Source organism: Hemiscyllium ocellatum, chromosome 3 (assembly GCF_020745735.1).
Source record: "Hemiscyllium ocellatum isolate sHemOce1 chromosome 3, sHemOce1.pat.X.cur, whole genome shotgun sequence".
Classification (NCBI taxonomy): domain Eukaryota; kingdom Metazoa; phylum Chordata; class Chondrichthyes; order Orectolobiformes; family Hemiscylliidae; genus Hemiscyllium; species Hemiscyllium ocellatum.
Genome location: NC_083403.1, coordinates 10,905,981 through 10,926,883, shown reverse-complemented (window position 1 = coordinate 10,926,883; position 20,903 = coordinate 10,905,981).

Sequence of the window (20,903 nt, the reverse complement as noted above, 5' to 3'; positions counted from 1 at the left end):
AGTCCTGCTAAGATTTGCTTTCCCAAAATGCTGCACCACACATTTATCTGAATTAAACTCCATCTGCTACTTCTCAGCCCATTTGCCCATCTGGTCCATATACTGTTGTAATCTGAGGTAACCCTCTTCACTGTCCACTCCACCTCCAATTTCGGTGTCATCCACAAACTTACTAACTGTACCTCTTATGCTCGCATCCAAATCATTTATGTAAATGACAAAAAGTAGAGGACCCAGCACCACTTTTTCAAATCAGATGAAAAAGGTTTCCAATCTTTCTAATCAAATTTAGGCAATGGTTGAATATACTCAACCAGTTTCTCACTAGACGTCTGACCATCAGGGACTTGCTCCTCCTCACTCTCTTCCCCACTAAGCCTACCCTCAGCCTTTATCTCCAGCCTTTTAAGCTGATGTTCCTTTTTAATTGTCAGCTTTTGAAGTTCAAAAGCTCTCTCTTTTTCGTTCTCTGCTCTCTCTTTTTCCCTCTCTTCTGCTTTTAATCATAACTCAAACTGTTTCATTTCTGCTGCCCTTTCCTTATCTCTCGCCTCTAACTCAACCTGCTTCATTTGCAATCAAATTCTTGCCGTCTCTATAGATTCTGATGGTTTCTCCAGCAGGTTAAATGCTGAGCTACTGCTGTGATTATCTCTCCTTTCCTCACAGAAACAGGCAGTTCCAATTCCGGTTTCTCTGCTAAATCCTGCAGCTTGGTCTTATTCACCTTTTGCAAAACTTCCAAAGTCACCGCATCCATATCCAGAAACATTTTGGCGACTGAAAGAGCCATTACTATTCCAAGCTTTGTCTACCCAACCGAACCAGCACCCGAAATAAAGACACTAGCACCTACCACTCGCTGTTTAAAATCCCGGACGAGCTCCCAATCTGTTATGGACTAGGCCAGAGCACACAAAACATTCTTAAGCAGGCAGGCCAGACCATATCTTTGCAATTTGTTTTGGTAATTGTATAGTGAGATTTTAAAACAGACAGAAATTTATTCACAAAATTACACAATGAAACTCAAAGAACAGAATAAAGCACCCTTACAGAACTCAGTCTATCCAAACTAGACTTAATTATGCTGTTCCAAATATATGCAACAGTCCCAACAAGCAAACCCCCTTAAAACACGGTAGAAAAAAAATGGAACAGATGCTTCCAGGTTGAAGTTAGAAGAGCAGAAGGAGAGACAGCGCGAGCCTGTTTTCACACAACTCACTGTTTAACTCCTAACTAGTTCGGGATTGAACTCAACTGCTCAGCGAGAGAAGTGACCACATCCCTTTCATTATACAGGCCACTTCTAAAACTTGACCGCTTTGGCCTGAAGTCTCATCTGTTTACATATAAACAAAAATGCCTCTCAATACCCTTTTCTCTCTGTACCAAGCCAGTCTAATCGGCATCAGAAGATGTTTACGACCCGTCTGAAAAAAAAACAAGGACACAGTATCCTAGAGAAAAGGAACAGCTTTCAGAAAAAAGGGACCCAGCTTTGTGACAATCCCACCCAAACCCATTCGGTAAAAACAGTGACTACAGATGCTGGAAACCAGATTCTTGAGTAGACTGGTGCACTCAAACCCATTCCCCTGTCCTTTTACTCTACATTTCTCCCTGACTAATGCACCTAGCCTACACAACCCTGAACAGTATGGGCATTTGAGGTATATAGTTAGTAAGTTTGCAGAACTTGACACCAAAATTGGAGGTGTAGTGGCCAAGGAAGTTTACCTCAGATTACATTGGGATCTTGATCAGATGGGCCAATAGCTGAGGAGTGGCAGCTGGATTTGAGATAAATGTGAGATGCTGCATTTTGGACAGACAAATCAGGTCAGGACTTATAGACTGAATGGTAAGGTCCTGGGGAGTGTTGATGAACAAAGAGATCTTGGAGTGCAGGTTCATGGTTCATTGAAAGTGGAGTCGCAGGTAGACAGGATAGTGAAGAAGGTTTTTTTTATTGGTCAGATCATTGAGTACATGATTTGGGAGGTTGTACAGGATATTGGTTGGCTACATTTGGAATACTACATGCAATTCTGGTCTCCCTATTATAGGAAGGATGTTGTGAAACCTGAAAGGTTCAGAAATGATTTTCAAGGATGTTGCTAGGGTTGGACATTTTGAGCTGTACATGAACAGGCTAGGGCTGTTTTCCCTGGAGCGTCGGAGGCTGAGGGGTGACTTTATAGAGATTTATAAAATCTTGAAAAGCATGGATAGGATAAATGGTCAAAGTCTCTTCCCTGGGGTGCGAGAGTCCAGAAATAGAGGGCATTGGTTTAGGGTGAGAGGGGAAAGGTATAAAAGAGGGTGGTGTGTGTATGGAATGATCTGCAAGAGGAAGTGGTGGAGGCTAGTACAATTACAATATTTAAAAAGCATCTGACTGGGTATGCGAATAGGAAGGGTTTAGAGGGATATAGGCCAAGTGCTGGCAAGTGGAACGAGATTGGGTTTGGATATCTGGTTGGCATGGATGGGTTGGACTAAAGATTCTGTTTCCGTGCTGTACATCTCTCTGACTCTATGACTGTAAGAGAGAAGTTCTTGATTTTAAAAAGAAAAGATGAACACTTTGAAGAGTTATGATGGTTCTGAACCTATTATTCTTTGAGAACAGCATTTAAAAATCACGTGAATTTAGATGACAGACCACTATGCCACCCGGGAGATAAGTAGTAAAGTATTTGCTCTCTAGAGTTTTCGGACCTCCAAAGAGGGAACGGCAGGTGGGGAGGGAAGCAGATTCATGCAGAGAGGAAATGCACAGCAGCAGAGGTGTTGTTATGGCCTCCAAGTAGCCAAGCCTAGCAGAAATCTCGAGTTGTTTCCCAAGTCAATGAGAATAAAACTCCAAAGCAGAAGTTTGTGGAGGTGTCACAGAGGTCAAAGCAGTTGAAGAAATGAGTTCTGGTGACCCAGGTTGAATAACAATGATGACTGTGAAAGACAGTCAATAAAAACTAGTGTCCTTTTGGGAAGGAAATAAACCATCTTTACTCAGTCCGGCCTACATGTGAATCCAGCCCAAAAGCAATGGAGTTGATTCTTAATTGTCATTTGGGCGATTAAGGATGGCAACAAATGTAGGCCGGGCCTGTGATACCTACATCCCATAAAGAATAAGTAAAAAAAGTGATCTGAGTTAGCAGCTTGTTTTAAGGATCTCAAAGAGAAAATAGCATTGAGTGAGTAAACAGCAACTTGCTGAAAGGAAACCACTTCTAGCTACAGCAGTGGAGCAATAATCTCTAGAATACAGGTAGGGCTGCTCCTTCCCTGAGGCTTGAGTGTCTTTGAGGCGATTGCAGGAATCAAGGGATGAATCTTTCTTTCTGATATTTATAATGAGATTGTGCCAATAATTCATGTCTAGTGCAAGATTGTTTATATTTTATTTAGTGTAATAAATATTTAGATTATTCTTGTTACATGTTAAAAGTACATTGACAGCTTCTTGTAAATATGTTAAATGACTGACCACCATGATAAACATTAAGAAAAACAAATAGAATAGCCTTTATTATCACATATACTTGATACAGTGAAAGGTTTATTCATCGCCAATTCCAGTGTTGACTTAGATACAAAGTACCTTGGCACTTAGCTTCCAGTCTGCACCAGCCCTGGGCTCCACAACAAGCCAGCAACATGCCACACCGGGATGCTGCTGTGCCAGTCCAGGAGGTCACCACACCAGGCTGGATGCCTCCCCAGGTAGGAAGGTCACTGCACCAGGCTGGGAGTCGCCGTGGGAGGTTGCGAGGTTGCTATGCCACGCTGGCAGGTCACTGTAGGAGGCCGGGAGGGCAGTGAGCCAGGCCAGGAAGTTGTTGTGGAAGACTGGGAGGTCACTGCATCAGGCTGAGAGGTTACCATGTCACTTTGGCAGGTCGCCGTAGGAGGCCGGGAGGTCACCGCGCCAGGTCGGGAGGTCACTATGGGAGGCTGGGAGGTTGCTGCACCAGGCCAGGAAGTCATTGTGGAATACTGGGGGTCGCCTCACCACACTGGGAGATCGCCTCACCACACCGGGAGGTCGCCTCACCACACCGGGAGGTCGCCGCACCACACCGGGAGGTCGCCTCACCACACCGGGAGGTCGCTGTGGGAGGCCGGGAGGTCGCTGCGCCAGGCTGGGAAGTCACTGTGTCAGGATGGGAAGTCCCTGAGGGAGACCAGGAGGTCGCTGTGCCAGGCTGGGAGGTCGCTGTGGGAGGGCAGGAGGTCGCTGTGCCAGGCCGGGAAGTCGTTGTGGGAGGCCAGGAGGTTGCTGTGGGAGGCCGGGAGGTCGCTGTGCCATGCTGTGAGGTCACTGTGGGAGGCTGGCAGGTTGCTGCGCCAAGCTGGGAGGTCCCTGTGGGAGGCTGGGAGGTCACTGCGCCAGGCCGGGATGTTGCTGTGGGAGACTGGGAGGTCGCTGTGCCAGGCCGGGAGGTCGCTGTGGGAGGCCAGGAGGTCGCTGCGCCATGCTAGGAGGTCGCTGTGCCAGGTAGGAAGATTGCCGCACCAGGCCAGGATGTCACTGTGGGAGGCCTGGAGGTCGCTGTGCCAGGCCGGGATGTCGCTGTGGGAGGCCAGGAAGTCGCTGTGGGAGGCCAGGAGGTCGCTGCGCCATGCTGGAAGGTCACTGTGCCAGGCCGGAAGGTCGCTGTGGGAGGCTGGGAGATCACTGCGCTAGGCCGGGAGGTCGCTGTGCCAGTCCAGGAGGTCGCAGCGCCAGGGCAGGAGGTAGCTGCGCCAGGCCAGCAGGTCGCTGTGGGAGGCCAGGAGGTAGCTGCGCCAGGCCGGCAGGTTGCTGTGGGAGGCCGGGAGATCACTGCGCCAGGCCGGGAGGCTGCGGTGCCAGTCCAGGAGGTCGCAGCGCCAGGCCAGGAGGTCCCTCTGGGAGGCCAGGAGGTCACTGCGCCAGGCCGGGAGGTCGCTGTGCCAGGCCGGGAGGTCGCTGTGGGAGGCCGGGAGGTCGCTGTGCGAGGCCAAGAGGTAGCTCCGCCAGGCCGGGAGGTCGCTGCGCCAGGCTGGGAAGTTGCTGTGGGAGGCGGGTGGTGGTGTAGGAGGCCAGGAAGTCACTGTTGGAGGTCAGGGGAATACTGCACCAGCTGCGCCAGGCTGGGAGGTCCCTGTGGGAGGCCAGGAGGTGGCTGTGGGAGGCCGGGAGGTTGCCGCACCACAGTGGCAGGTCACTGTGGGAGGCCAGGAGGTCACTGTGGGAGGTCAGGAGGTCACTGCGCTAGGCCAGGAGTTGTCGCTGGAGGCCGGGAGTTGAAGGGAAAAAAGAAAAAGGGGAAGAAAAAATCACTAGGAGGATGAAAAAATGCATGGTCTTTCCAGCCAGTTTTCACTCTGAGATCTGAGTTGCTCACACCCTCATAACATCACCCCAGCAGCAAATCACTCAACGAGAGTATCAGTCCCATCCTGCTCAACAGCAAATGGTCCATTGTGTACAGGGTCTCACCCGCTCCAGAACTGGTCCTGGTGCATTCCTCTATCAGTTTTCCAGCCATGTGATCAATCACTCAGTTCTAAGTTTCTATGCTCACTACCTCATGGGATTGGGAATAATCCTTGGATGAATGTTGTGAAGGGCTCATTCTCCTTCCAAACTCCCTGAACTCTGATTTCCCCTTCCTGCCACTGCTATTATTACCGAGGTGGGTGACGGTTTCTAGCTGATCCCCTTTCCCAGAGGAACGTCCTCCAGGCTGCTCTGTGACATTCCTGACCCTGCCACCGACACACCATCCGAGAGTTACGTCTGTGGCCATAAAAACACCCAAACTAAAATACATTGTTATGTATGTTGTAGATTGTTATCACTCGATGAAGCTCTCAGCCTCCCAGATGCACCACAGCGACACAAGCCAATGGTTGAGCTTCAAAATCCAGAGATCAGGTTTCAGCAGCTGGAGCTACGTGCTGTATTTATGGCCATCCCGGTCACTGAGAGTCTCCACTGCTTCCCAAAGTCCCAACCGAGATGCTCTGCCATGCTCTAACTTTAATTCATTTACATAACTTCATTTTACTTTGGCTCATTTATATTAATTTTATTTTTCTGGACATTAACTTACACCCATTGATAAACATTAATGGTTCTAATAAGTCCAACAAATACTTGACATATTTTACTGTTGGAGGAGAAAGTGAGGACTACAGATGCTGGAGATCAGAGCTGAAAATGTGTTGCTGGAAAAGCGCAGCAGGTCAGACAGCATCCAAGGAACAGGAGAATCGACATTTCGGGCACAAGCCCTTCTTCAGGAATCAAGGGCTTATGCCTGAAACGTCAATTCTCCTGTTCCTTGGATGCTGCCTGACCTGCTGCGCTTTTCCAGCAACACATTTTCAGCATATTTTACTAGGTGCAAAGAACATTACACAGAACCTCTCTTTCCTTGTGCATAAACTTAATTCACTATTCATTCATTCAGATGTAATTTCCTGACATGTGGTTTGAAAAACCACATGCTAGCTTTAATGGCTTCTGCCAAACAGAAACGTAACTAAATCAAAGTCACCTAGGTCACAGTGTACAAAGTACACAGCAGAAAGGCATTCCCCTGAAGAAAACATCCTTTCCAATTAAACTCCTGGCTCCTTTAACACGAGACAAATTAACAACAGAAAACCATGGAACTGAAGCCAGAGCCATATAACTCAGGGACAGTAGTTTGGACATATCTAGATCACTGTGCTTTTCAATACCTGTTAGTTCACACTCCTGATTTACTCCTAATAGTATATTCTTGGCTGCTTTCAGGATGCCTACTTGCGGAACCCTTCAGAGAACATCTGGACACAAGCATGAAGCAACCCCACTCCCCCCGGCCGAAAACTTTAACTCCCCCTCCCACTCTCCCAAGGAGATGTAAGTCCTTGGCCTCCTCCATCGCCACTCCCTTACCACCCTAAACGCCTCATCTTCCGCCTGGGGATCCTCCAACCACATGAGATCAATGTGGATTTCACCAGTTTCATCATTTCCCCTCACCCCACCTTATCCCAGATCCAACCTTCCAACTCAGCACCGCCCTCTTGACCTGTCCTACCTGTCCATCTTCCTTCCCAGCTATCTGCTCCACCCTCCTCTCTGACCTATCACCTTACCCCCCCACCTTCATCTCCCTATTGCATTCTCAGCTACCTTTGCCCCCTCTCATTTATCTCTCATCCCCCTTGACCCACAAGCCTCCTTCTGATGAAGGGCTCATGCCCGAAACATCGATTCTCTTGCTGCTCGGATGCTGCCTGACCTGCTGTGCTTTTCCAGCACCACACTCTCAACACTGCTTTAACACTAAAGGCAGATTTCAAAACAAACCCATTTGCTTTTCTACAACAAAATTGAGCAACAATTTATTTGTCTTACTGTGGCGTTTTTGTGTCATTTATTGAACAATCTTCATTCCAGTCCGAGTTGGGTCTCTGACTGTGGAGATGCAAGTTCAAATTCTACCAAGGCAGGTTAAATTAAACAAAGTTGGAATAGAAAGCTCACGTTAGTTATGGTGGCCATGTAATAATTGAAATATCCTAAAACAATTCATCTGGTTCACAAATTCAGAGGCGGCCATTAAAATGGTCAGAGAAAGAAAGAGGGCACAAAATGGAAGAAGTGGAATGCTGAGGTGCACTTCCCTTCTCTTCCACTAAGGGGAGCACACAGCTCTATCTCAGTGAACAAAGTTAAAAATCACACAACACCAGGTTATAGTCCAACAGGTTTATTTGGAAGCACTAACTTTCAGAGTGCTGCTCCTTCATCAGGTGGATGCGGAGCAGGACCATATGACAAAAGAATTTATAGCAAAAGATTAAGGTGTCAGGCAGCTGAAATGTATTAAACAAACTTAGATTTAACATATTTAATAACTGTTCCAGCACCAGTTGGTGTTTATGGGAGAGAATTATAGAGTAATAGAGTCATACAGCATGGAAACAGATCCTATGGTCCATCCAATAATCCATAATCCCAAACGAAACTAGTCCAACCTATCTGTGCTTTGCCCATACCCCTTCAAACATTTCTTTTACATGTACTTACCTAAATGTCTTTTAAATGTTGTAACTGTACCTGCATCCTCCACTTCCTCTGGAAGTTCATTCCACACACATCCCATTCTCTGTGTAAAGAAATTGCCCCCATGTCATTTTTAAATCTTTCTCCTCTCACTTTAAAAATATGCCCCCTAGTCTTGAAGTAGCCCATTTTAGGGAAAAGTTATCTGCCATTCACCTAATCTATATCCTTCATGATTTTATAAATATCTATAAAGTCACCTCTCAACCTCCAGCAACGTCATATCCCATGAATTAATAAAAGAATTAACTGGTTCATTTCAGGCCTATAGGGGCCTATATTTGGCCTCACTAATCTTTTACTTTTTACATATATAGAAACTCTTTTCTATTCCTTACAAGTTTACTGTCATACTATATTTTCCCCTCTTAACCTCTCAGTGCTCCTTACCTGAATTCTAAACTACCCCAATTCATATCTTGAGTATTTCCAGCATTTTTTGCTTTTTATTTAGAAACCCTGACTTTAAAGTAACTGGTGTTGTCCATTGAAAGGCCAATTACCCTGATCTTAAGATGAACACATTGGATGTAAACTCCTGAAGAAAATGTTATTGTCTTGATGTTCTCTGCTCTGAAATTTACTGGGTGAGAAGGTCTCATGTATGTAGCCAGTATGTACCTTCCCTCCAGGGCTATCATTAGGACAAGCCACAGGCATTGGCTCCAAAACATTCCTGGGCTGAGCTGCATTGGTTACAGATTACACCCACATTCCAGTCTCGCCTGAAGATCCTTCCTCCTCTGTCATTCCATTCCAACACCACAAAGAGTGGAAATCTGAAACTGAGCCAGTGTTAATGAGCAGTTCTCCATAAATCTCCTGTAGGGCATTTCAACCTGTTAATATTCCTGGCAATTACACGTAGTGTCCTTGAGATGCTTTGGGAAAAGGAGAGGGCGGATCCTATCGAGCGGTTCCCTGAGCAGACTGTCAAAGCCATTTGGCAGAATGCCTCATCGCCAGAACTTTCCAACAAGCAACAAGCTTGGCTGGTGGTGAGAAGGACTCTGCCTGTGAGATCCTTTATGCACGCCCGGACTCTCTGCCGCACTGCCCGCTGCCCTCGAAGCGACTGCGGGGGGGACGAGACTGTCACACACCTCCTTCCGGAATGTGCCTATGCAGAGGAAGTCTGGAGAGGAATGCAGTGGTGTTTGTCGAGGTTCGTCCCAAGCAGCGCCATGACGCGGGACTCTGTGCTCTTTGGTCTGTTCCCGGGGACGCACACCGAGACGAACATCAACTGCGCCTGGAGGATCATCAACTCGGTGAAAGACGCTCTCTGGGCGGTCTGAAACCTGTTGATCTTCCAGCTGAAGGAGTTGACTCCAACTGAGTGTTGCAGACTGGCATATTCTAAGGTCCAGGACTACGCGCTGAGGGACGCGCAGAAGCTTGGGGCAGCTGCCATCAAGGCACGGTGGGGAAAGACCACCGTGTAAGGTCTGCCTGCCTAAGAAGAACAGGGGTAAAAAAATGAGGTCTGCAGATGCTGGAGATTACAGTTGAAAATGTGTTGCTGGTTAAAGCACAGTAGGTCAGGCAGCATCCAAGGAATAGGGAATTCGACGTTTCGGGCATAAACCCTTCATCAGGAATGAGGAGAGGGTGCCAGGCAGGCTAAGATAAAAGGTAGGGAGGAGGGACTTGGGGGAGGGGCGATGGAGATGTGATAGGTGGAAGGAGGTCAAGGTGAGGGTGATAGGCCAGAGTGGGGTGGGGGCGGAGAGGTCAGGAAGAAGATTGCAGGTTAGGAGGGCAGTGCTGAGTTGAGGGAACCGACTGAGACAAGGTGGGGGGAGGGGAAATGAGGAAACTGGAGAAATCTGAGTTCATCCCTTGTGGTTGGAGGGTTCCCAGGTGGAAGATGAGGCGCTCTTCCTCCAACCGTCGTGTTGTTATGTTTTGCCGGTGGAGGAGTCCAAGGACCTGCATGTCCTTGGTGGAGTGGGAGGGGGAGTTAAAGTGTTGAGCCACGGGGTGGTTGGGTTGGTTGGTCCGGGCGTCCCAGAGGTGTTCTCTGAAGCGTTCCGCAAGTGGGCGGCCCGTCTCCCCAATATAGAGGAGGCCACATCGGGTGCAGCGGATGCAATAGATGATGTGTGTGGAGGTACAGGTGAACTTGTGGCGGATATGGAAGGATCATTTCCCCTCATTTCCTCATTTCCCCTCCCCCCACCTTGTCTCAGTCGGTTCCCTCAACTCAGCACCGCCCTCCTAACCTGCAATCTTCTTCCTAACCTCTCCGCCCCCACCCCACTCCGGCCTATCACCCTCACCTTGACCTCCTTCCACCTATCAGATCTCCATCGCCCCTCCCCCAAGTCCCTCCTCCCTACCTTTTATCTTAGCCTGCCTGGCACCCTCTCCTCATTCCTGATGAAGGGCTTATGCCCGAAACGTCGAATTTCCTGTTCCTTGGATGCTGCCTGACCTGCTGTGCTTTAACCAGCAACACATTTTCAACTAAGAAGAACAGGGGGTCCACCCAAAAATTGGGCCTCGCTGACACCTCAGCTAAAAATCTGGATGGTCAATGTACAGACCTGTGTATACGAATGATTAATTCCGATCTCTGTATGTAAAGAAATGCAATGTGTGCATAAGAATGGTATGACCAATTGTATAGATATCAAAATAATGTTATGAATAAAGTATATTTTTGAAATTAAAAAAATTCCTGGCAATTGGCACAAGCTTCTTGTTTACTTTTTAAATGTTTTTCCTGCATATGAAGAAATCACTGTGACTTATTAGGTTTCAAGTCGTTTGTCAGCCAATTAGTCTCAGTGCAACCTATAAAATGGCCTCAGAAATGAACAAATGGGCACAAAATGGAGCAGGCTGGGTGAAGTGCACTAGGCTGAAGTACCAGTCTCTCCCACTAAGGGGAGCATCCGAACTATGAGCAGCTTTAAAACCAGACTGAATCAACAGAACTCGAAGAGTGTGATGCTGGAAAAGCACAGCCAGTCAGGTAGCTGCCTAGGTGCAGGAGAATCGATGTTCTAGGCATAAGCCCTTCATCAGGAATGAAGCTTGTGGGCTAAGGGGGCTGAAAGACAAATGGGAGGGGAATGGGGCTGGGGGAAGGTAGCTGAGAATGTGATAGGCAGATGGAGGTGGGGGTGAATGTGATAGGGTGGAGCGGATAGGTGGGAAGGAAGATGGACAGGTAGGATAGTTCATGAGGTCGGTGCTGAGTTGGAAGTTGGAAGTGGGATAAGGTTGGGGGAGGGGAAATGAGGAAACTGGTGAAATCCACATTGATCCCATATGGTTGGAGGGTCCCAAGGCAGAAGATGAGGCGTTCTTTCTCCAGGAGTCGGGTGGTTAGGGTTTGACAATGGAGGAGGCCCAGGACTTGCATGTCCTTGGCGGGTTGGGAGGGGGAGTTAAAGTATTCGGCCACAGGGAGGTGGGGTTGATTAGTGCATGTGTCCCAGAGATGTTCCCTGAAACATTCCGCAAGTTGGCGTCCTGTCTTCCCAATGTAGAGGAGACCACATCGGGAGAAAGTGAGGACTGCAGATGCTGGAGATCAGAGCTGAAAATGTTGCTGGAAAAGCGCAGCAGGTCAGGCAGCGTCCAAGGAACAGGAGAATCGACGTTTCGGGAATGAAGAAGGGCTCATGCCTGAAAGGTCGATTCTCCTGCTCCTTGGATGCCACGAGACCACATCGGGGTCCACACAGTAGATAATGTGTGGAAGTACAGGTAAATCTCTTTGGGTGTGAAAGGATCCTTTGGGGTCGTGGACGGAGGTAAGGGAGGAGGTGTGGGTGCAGGTTTTGGACTTCTTACAATGGCAAGGGAAGTGCCAGGAGGGGAGGGTGGGTTGGTGGGTGGCGCAGACCCAACAAGGGATTTGTGGAGGCAATGGTCTTTCCCACATGGTTGATGATGCCCTCCAGCACATCTCCTCCACTTCCTGAAAATGTCCCCACCCACAGGGTCAACGTTGCTCTCCAGTGCATCTCCTCCATTTCCTGCACCTCCGCCCTTGAACCCCACCCCTCCAACAAGGACAGAATACCCCTGGTCCTCGTCTTCCACTCCACCAAGCTACAGGTATATTGCATTATTGTTTGCCATTTCTGCCACCTACAAACAGACGCAACACCAGGGATATGTTTCCCTCTCCATCTCTCTTTGCATTCTGGAGAGACCATTCTCTCCGTGACTCCCATGTTAGATCCACGCCCCCTACCAACCCACCCTTTGTCCAAGGATCTGACAGAGATTTAGAGTAATAGAGATGTACAGCACAGAAACAGACCCTTCGGTCCAACCCGTCCATGCCAACCAGATCCCAACCGAATCTAGTCCCACCTTCCAGCACCCGGCCTATATTCCTCCAAACCCCTTCTATTCATATACCCATCCAGATGCCTTTTAAATGTCGCAATTGTACCAGCCTCCACCACTTCCTCCGGCAGCCTATTCCAGAAATGCAACACCCACTGCGTGAAAAAGTTGCCCCTTAGGCTCTTCTATATCTTTTCCCTCTCACCCTAAACCTATGTCCTCTAGTTCTGGACTTCCACACCCCGGGGAAGAGACCATGTCTACTTACCCTATCCTTGCCCCTCAGGATTTTATAAACCTCTATAAGGTCATCCCTCAGCCTCCGACGCTCAAAGGAAAACAGCCCCAGCCTATTCAACCTCTCCCTATTGCTCAAGTCCTACAACTCTGGCAACATCCTTGTAAATCATTTCTGAACCATTTCAGGTTTCACAACATCTTTCTGATAGGAAGGAGACCAGAATTGCACACTATATTCCAAAAGTGGCCTCACCAATGTTCTGTACAGCCACAACATGACCTACCAACTCTTGTACTCAATACTCTGACCAATAAAGAAAAGCATACCAAACGCCACCTTCACTATCCTATCTACCTGCGAGTCTACTTTCAAGGAGCTATGAACCTGCACTCCAAGGTCTCTTTGTTCAGCAACACTCCCTGGAGTCTTACCATTAAGTGTATAAGTCCTGCTAAGATTTGCTTTCCAAAATGCAGTACCTCACATTTATTGAAATTAAACTCCATCTGCCACTTCTCAGCCCATTGGCCCATCTGGTCAAGATCCTGTTGTAACCTGAGGTAACCTTCTTCGCTGTCCACTACACCTCCAATTTTGGTGTCATCTGCAAACTTACTAACTATACCTCCTCTGTTCACATCCAATTCATTTATATAAATGATGATAAGTAGTGGACCCAGCACCAATCCTTGTGGCACTCCACTGGTCACAGGCCTCCAGTCTGAAAAACAACCCCCCACCACCATCCTCTGTCTTCTACCTTTGAGCCAGTTCTGTATCCAAATGGCTAGTTCTCCCTTGTATTCCATGAGCTCTAACCTTGCTAACCAGTCTCCATGGAGAGCCTTGTCGAACGCCTTACTGAAGTCCATATCGATCACATCTACTGCTCTGCCCTCTTCAAACCTCTGTGTTACTTCTTCAAAAAACACAATCAAGTTTGTGAGACATGATTTCCCGTGCACAAAGCCATGTTGACTATCCCTAATCAGTCCTTGCCTTTCCAAATACCTGTACATCCTTTGCCTCAGGTTTCACTCCAACAACTTGCCCACCACTGACATCAGGCTCACCGGTCTATAGTTCCCTGGCTTGTCCTTACCACTTTTCTTAGACAATGGCACCACGTTAGTCAACTCCAGTGGATAGGATAAATAGACAGGGTCTTTTCCCTTTTTAAATAGTGGCACCATGTTAACCAACCTCCAGTCTTCCGGCACCTCACCTGTGACTATCGATGACACAGTAAGAGACCCAGCAATCACTTCTCTAGCTTCCCGGAGTTCTAGATTTACTTGTACTTCCACACGTCATCTACTGTGTCTGTTGCTCCCGAAGTGGTCTCCTCTATATTGGGGAGAGAGGATGCCAACTTGTAGAACGTTTCAGAGAACATCTCTGGGAGACACACATTACACAACCCCAATCCCCGTGGCCGGACACTTTAACTCCCCCTCTAACTCTGCCAAGGACATGCAATTCCTGGGTCTCCTCCATCGCCACACCCATCCCCCGATGCCTGGAAGAAGAATGCCTCATCTTCCACCTTGGGATCTTCCAACCATACAAGATCAATATGGAGTTCTCCAGTTTCCTCATTTCCCCTCCTCCCATCTTACCCCAGATCCAATTTTCCAACCCAGCACCGCCCTCTTCAACTGTCCTACCTGTCCAACTTCCTTCCCACCTATCTGCTCCACCCTCCTGTTTGACCTATCACCTTCACCCCCCCCACCCACCTTCATCTACCTATTGAATTCCCACCCCCAGGCCCACCCATCCCTCCCATTTATCTCTCAGCCCCCTTGGGCCACAAGCCTCATTCCTGATGAAAGGCTCATGCTCGAAATGTCGATTCTCCTGCTCCTTGGAGGCTGCCTGACCGTCTGTGTTTTTCCAGCACCACAATCTTCGACTCTAATCTCCAGCATCTGCAGACCTCGCTTTCTCCTGAATCCACAGGAGCTCCATTTCCTAATGCTGCTCTGTTGTTACTCCCTTAGCTTTGTTGGGCATCACAACTAAATAGGCAAACTCAGTACCATGTCTTCTCTCAATCAGTCTCTCCCTCTCTCACTCAACTCCAATCTCTCAGTCTCTCTCCTTCCCAACCCCTATCTCTCAGTCCATCTCAGCTCCATTCTCTATCACTTTCTGAACCCCATCCCCAAATCTCACTCTCTGAGCCCCGATCAGTTTTTCTCTCAGAACCTCCCTTTCAGTCTCATACCCTCCCAGTGTCCCTATCCCTCAGGGTCTCACTTTCTCTCTGAGCTTCTATCCCTCAGTTTCCCTTTCTCTCAACCCCTATTCTCCAGTCTCACTCTTACTCCGAGCATACCCCTTGGTCACCTCCCCCCCCCCCCCCCCCCCCCCCCATGACTCTCTCTCTCTGAGCCCCTATCCTCAATCTTGCTCTCTTCCTAAGTCCCAATCCCTCAGACTTACTCTCTGTGAGTCCATATCCCTCAGCGTTTGTTTCTCCCTCTCACATTCACACAGCCCCATCCCTCAGTCTCTCTTTCACCCCAAGTCCTGATTTCTCAGTCATTCCTCATGGCCCTATCCCTGTCTCTCTCTCTCTCTGCAAGCCTCTATCCTCACTGTCTTTAAGTCTCTATCCATCAGTCTCTCTCTCTCTCTCCCTGAAGTCTTATTCCTCAGTCACACATCACCACTTCTTCATAAGCAACCCAGTCCTGAATTCTCTCAACCTGAAGGAACAGTCACATCTAAGGGTCCCTGGGAGAGGGCTGTGCACGCTATGAAGGTGCAGAGTTACCATTCCTTGATGCTCCGCATTGCAATATTGTCATATTTCATGGCAGCCATTTGATGGATAGTACATGGACACATCACTATGCTGATTGGTTGGCCACCAACAACATTGATGATTGGCCGAGGTGTCACCACGGGGAAAGCAACACAGAAACCATAAGCTCCCCAAGCTCCTGGGTCATTCAATAAAGGGCAAGGCTTGCAAATACTCCTTTTGTTAGAATATGTCCCTGTAAATGAACCTATGTCAGGTCTTGCAAGGATAAATGAGACACATCGCAAATTCAATTTGTTACTTTGAAGTTCTAAACTGTGATGCGGCTCCGAACATACCTTCCTGCACTGTTCATTGCACCCCTGGCCTGATTGTAATGGCCAAGTTGGCGATATGCTGGACCCAAGACTGTAGACTGTGTTGCAAATACGATTCTGATGATGGTCCACAGTGCCTCATGGATTCCCAGTTATCTTGAGTTGCTGAATCTCTCAGAAGCCCATCCTGTTTGGGACGGTGATAGTGTTACACAACACAACGGGAAATACAGAAACATGGAAAATAGGTGCAGGAGAAGACCATTTGTCCCTTCAAGCCTGCAGCTCCATTCAATATGATCATGGAATCTCACTACCTCATTCCCACTTTTTCTCCACACTCCTTGGTTCTTTCAGCTGCAAAGGGCCATGTCCAGCTCCCTTTTGAATATATCACCTTCCTGTAGGAGAGAATTCCAATGTTTCACAATTCTCTGAGTGAAGAAAATCTTCCTCATCTCAGTCCTGAATGGCTTACCCCTTATTTTTAGACAGTGACCCCTAGTTCTAGGCTTCCCCAACATCGGGAACTCTCTTCCCGCATCCAGCATCCAGCCTGTCCAGTCCCATCAGGATTTTACATGTTTCTATGAGATCGCCCCCTCATTCTTCTAAATTCCAGCGAGTAGTTAAAGGTGGGAGTTTGTCTCCATGAGGACTGTGTGGTGGTCATTCTTACTGATCCTGTCAGGAACAGATATATCTGTGACAGGGATTAATAAAGCTTTGGTTAGGTAGGAGTCTCAAGCAACATTAAATTTCGTTTATGGTTGAGACATGGTCAAATTGAATGCCAGAAGAGGTTGGAGGGGCACAAATTCCTATTTTAAGAAGACTTTAAGGTTGATTTTTTTTTCTTATTTTTCTACTTTATACCTTATATTTTGTATCGAGGTACCTTCCTACCTCAGGTTGCACCAAGAATGGTAGCGTTCACTGTGTCCCTGTACTTGACTACACATGACAATAAAATCAAATTCTAATTCCCTGATAAATGATAGACTGAGCCACCTAATCTTCACCTTATGTGAAGAGTCAAAATGCTGGTTCTGAATAATCCTGATGCTCTCAAGGACAAAAAGGGATTTCTGTTCTGTGTCCTTTATCACATTTTTCCAGTCAGAGATCATGGAAAGGGGACATGGTTAGAGGAGATGGAAGAGAAAACTGGAGGGAGGGAAAAGTATATCCAGCGACTTTGTGTTTATAATAATTAGTATTGAGTTAAGGAACCTCATGGAATGGTTTTATGTAATAGCTCTGTGTCTGAAAGCAGAGAGCAGCCGGAGACAGCATAACCTCAGTCTGTTTGAAACTAACTCCAAAACCTTCCCAGCAAGCATTTCAATCTTCCCCCCGCCCACCATCCCCCACGTCAATCTCATCAGTGCACACTCCCTGTTGCCTCGTAACAGAATTTTCTCTCCCAACAGACAGAATTAGCTCAGAAATAATTGGGACAAAAGTCATCCTTCTGCCAGAGAGACGGAGACAGTGTTTGGGAATGGTTACGGTATCCCTTTCTCCTGAGAGAGCTCCTTGTGTCCCACCTCTGGATATTGAATTGAGAAGGCAGTGTGTTTTGAACTCCTCGAAAGGAAGGGGGAAGGGCTGTTTGCAGAACAGATCATTCAGCCAAAGCAGTTGCAAGCTGCAAACCCCTCCAAGTAAAGCTTTCATTGGCAATATCGCTGGGTAACAGATGGGGGAAGGAACAGAAAGGATCCTACACAATAAGCATGCTGTGTAAAAGAGGCCCCCTTCACTCCTTTGTGAAATAACTCGACAGAGGCTGGTATCCTATCACTGAGTCACTCCTTCTATGCAGAGAGTCCTTAACACTGATCCAGCTCCCTCAGAGACAGCTTTCAGAGTGAACAGAATCGCTGACACTCCTGGATTTTTAAAAAAATTTTATTAAACATTACAAGTTAAAAACAAATAATTAACATTAACAGCTGTATACAGAGAAACAGCAATTTACAAGGGAGAGGAGTGGCAAGGCTAGGCCCCAAACCCCACCATTCAGCCAGTTTCCAGGGAAATGAGGACAAACTTCAAATCCCACTCTCAGTCATCACAAAAGTAACAGTACCAAACACATACCAGACAGTGCGATTCAGATAAGAAACAGTGCATAGAATACAAAATCCTCCCCTCCCCTCCCCCCTCCCCCACCCAATCAAGTCTCCTGTCCCTCCCACCTCCCGGCTATTCTAAGGCAGCCAGCCCTTTACCACCTTCCAGCTCCTGGTCCGCACCATGCCCCTTCCAGCTCTCGGTCTGCCCTGACATACCTTCCAGCCACTTCGAGGACAGCCCGCCCTGTTTACCCACACCCCCTCCCAGGATGACAGTGATCAGGACGGCCTACCAACCTGCGGCTTCTCTACCTGCCCTTTGCACCTTCCAGCCACTTCAAGGACAGCCACCCTGGTACCTGCCTGTGGAGACAACACTGAGGATGGCCTACCCGCCTACTGGCTCTCGGTCTGACCCTATGTACCGTCTGATTCTCGCTCACCCCGACGTGCCATCCGGCCTGTGGACTGCCCTGACATACCTTCCAGCCAGCTCTAGGACATCCATGGGATGATGGCGCACGGGTCAGCCCACAAGCCTTCCAGATCTCTGTCTGCCCCTACCCACCTTCTGGCTCTCGGCTGCTCTGATTCACCTTCCGACCAACTCTAGGACAGCCCATCCCGATGATCCCTTCTCGAGACAACAGCGCTCAGAACGGCCTACCCACCTTTTGGCTCTCAGGATGACTGGCATCAGGGCGGCCCACCCACCTTCCGGTGCACAGGACGGGGTACCCACCCTCGGCTCTCGAGGTGACAGCTTTCAGGACGACCTATGAGCCTCTCAGCTCACAGTGAGTCCTGGCAGACCCAGGGATAGAGGACAGTGCATGTGATAAATGCAATAACCAACAACACAGAGTCAATTATCAACAAACAAAGTCCATTACCATATACAGTTCTCTTCAAAATGCAGAGTCCATTCCCAGGAATAGAGTCCACCCCAGTATGCAGAATGCATTGTCAGAGATACAGTCCACAATGGCAGCAAATACACACCCCACAACACACCAATAGGTATTCAGTCTCCATAGAGTCCTGGTTAATCCACAGGAACACAGTACATCGTGAAGGTGCAGCTAACTCACAGGGGTTTGGTCCACTCTCAAAGGCAGAGTCCACTCCTGAACTCCAGGACACAGCACCTCCCAGCACACACACACAGATCCAGCCTTTACAGAGGCCTACCCTCAGGGACAGCTCATCTGGAAAGATGCGTTTTCTTCACAGGGGCTCAGTCCAAACACAAAAAAGTGAAATCAAATTCAAAAGAAAGAAAACCAGAATGCAAGGGCTCAGCCCTGCCACAAAATCAGCATTATCCTTTTCTCAAAGTAAAAGAGGAAGGAGTAACACAGGCTGTAACCAGCCAGTAAAACAACAGTTCCCCAATGAGAACTGAGTTACACCTGAAACACAAACACTGTTTAAATCAGCCAGTTTAGAAATCAGTCCTCAATAAAAAGGAATACCAAAATATAAGCACTACCACCATTAGGCAGTAGTGTGGGGGAAGAAAAAGTAAAAAAAAAATTTAAAACAAATACCAGTTAACAAACTGGCTATACAGTTCAGCCAGTTTAGGAATCATGTTCCCCAAAATAAAAGCAGAAACCAACAGTCGCGGTATACATTGAATGTAGGCAGCCAGATCAGAATTAATCCCCTCATTATCCCCTTGATAATGAGCCAACTCTCAGAGTGAACAGAATCTCTGACACACCCGTTTTATATATTTTATTAAACAATACAGTTTACAAAACAATTGACATTAACAGCTGTATACAGAGAAACAGCAATTTTACAAGGGAGAGGAGCAGCAAAGCCAGGCCTCAAACCCCACTGTTCAACCACATTTCAGGGAAATAAGGACAAACCTCAAATCCCACTTTTAGTCATCACAAATGCACACAAGACAGTCCCAATCAGATCAAAAAGCAGTGCACAGAATACAGACCTCCCCCCAGCAACCCACCCCGACCCTCCACCTTCTGTCCGCTCTAAGGCAGCCCACACCTACCTTCCTTCCGGCTCTCGGCCACCCTGACACACACCTCTAGGACAGCCCTTCCTGATTACCCTTCTCAGGCGACAGTGCTCAGAACGGCCTACCCACCTTCCGGCTCTCGGAGTGACTGGCATTAGGGCAGCCTACCCACCCTCCGATGCACAGGACAACCTACCCACCTTCTGGCTTTTGGGGCAGCCTACCCGCCCTCCAGCTCTCTGGGTGGCAGCTTTTGGGACGACCTATGAGCCTCCCAGCTCACAGCTGGCCTGCCAGACCCCGGGACATACAAGACAGTGCATGTGATAAATCCAACAGCAACAAGACAGAGTCCATTACCAATAAACAGAGTCCTTTCTGGTACACAGAGTCCATTCCATAAACAGTTCTCTTCAAAATGCAGAGTCCATTCCCAGGAACAGAGCCGACTCCAGTACGCAGAATGCCTTTCCATTCCTGAAGACAGCAAACATATATCCCACTGCACACACATATACACAGGTGTTCATTCTCCATGGAGGCCTGGTTTATCCACAGAGAACACAGTGCATCGTGAAGGTGCAGTTAACTCAAGGGGTTTGGTCCACTCTCAAAGGCAGAATCCACTCCCGAACTCCAGCGAATGCTCACCTCCCAGCATGCGCGCGCGCACACACACACACACACACACACGTTCAGTCTTTACAAAGGCCTAGTCCACCAACAAGGGCCAGGCCTACCCACAGGAACAGCTCACCTGGAAAGATGCATTTTCTTCACAGGGGCTCAGTCCAAACACCAAAAAGTGAAAACAAATTCAAAAGAAAGAAATCCAGAATGCAAGGATCAGCCCTGCCACAAAATCAGCCTAATCCTTTTCTCAAAGTAAAAGAGAAACCAGTAACACACAGGCTGTAACCAGCCAATGAAATAACAGTTCCCTAATGAGAATTGAGTTACAGTTGAAACACAATGACTGGGTGGATCAGGCAGTTTAGAAATCAATCCTCAATAAAAAAAAGAAATAACAGTAAACAAACTGGCTATACAGTTCAGCCAATTTAGGAAACAGGTTCCCTCAAAAAAAGC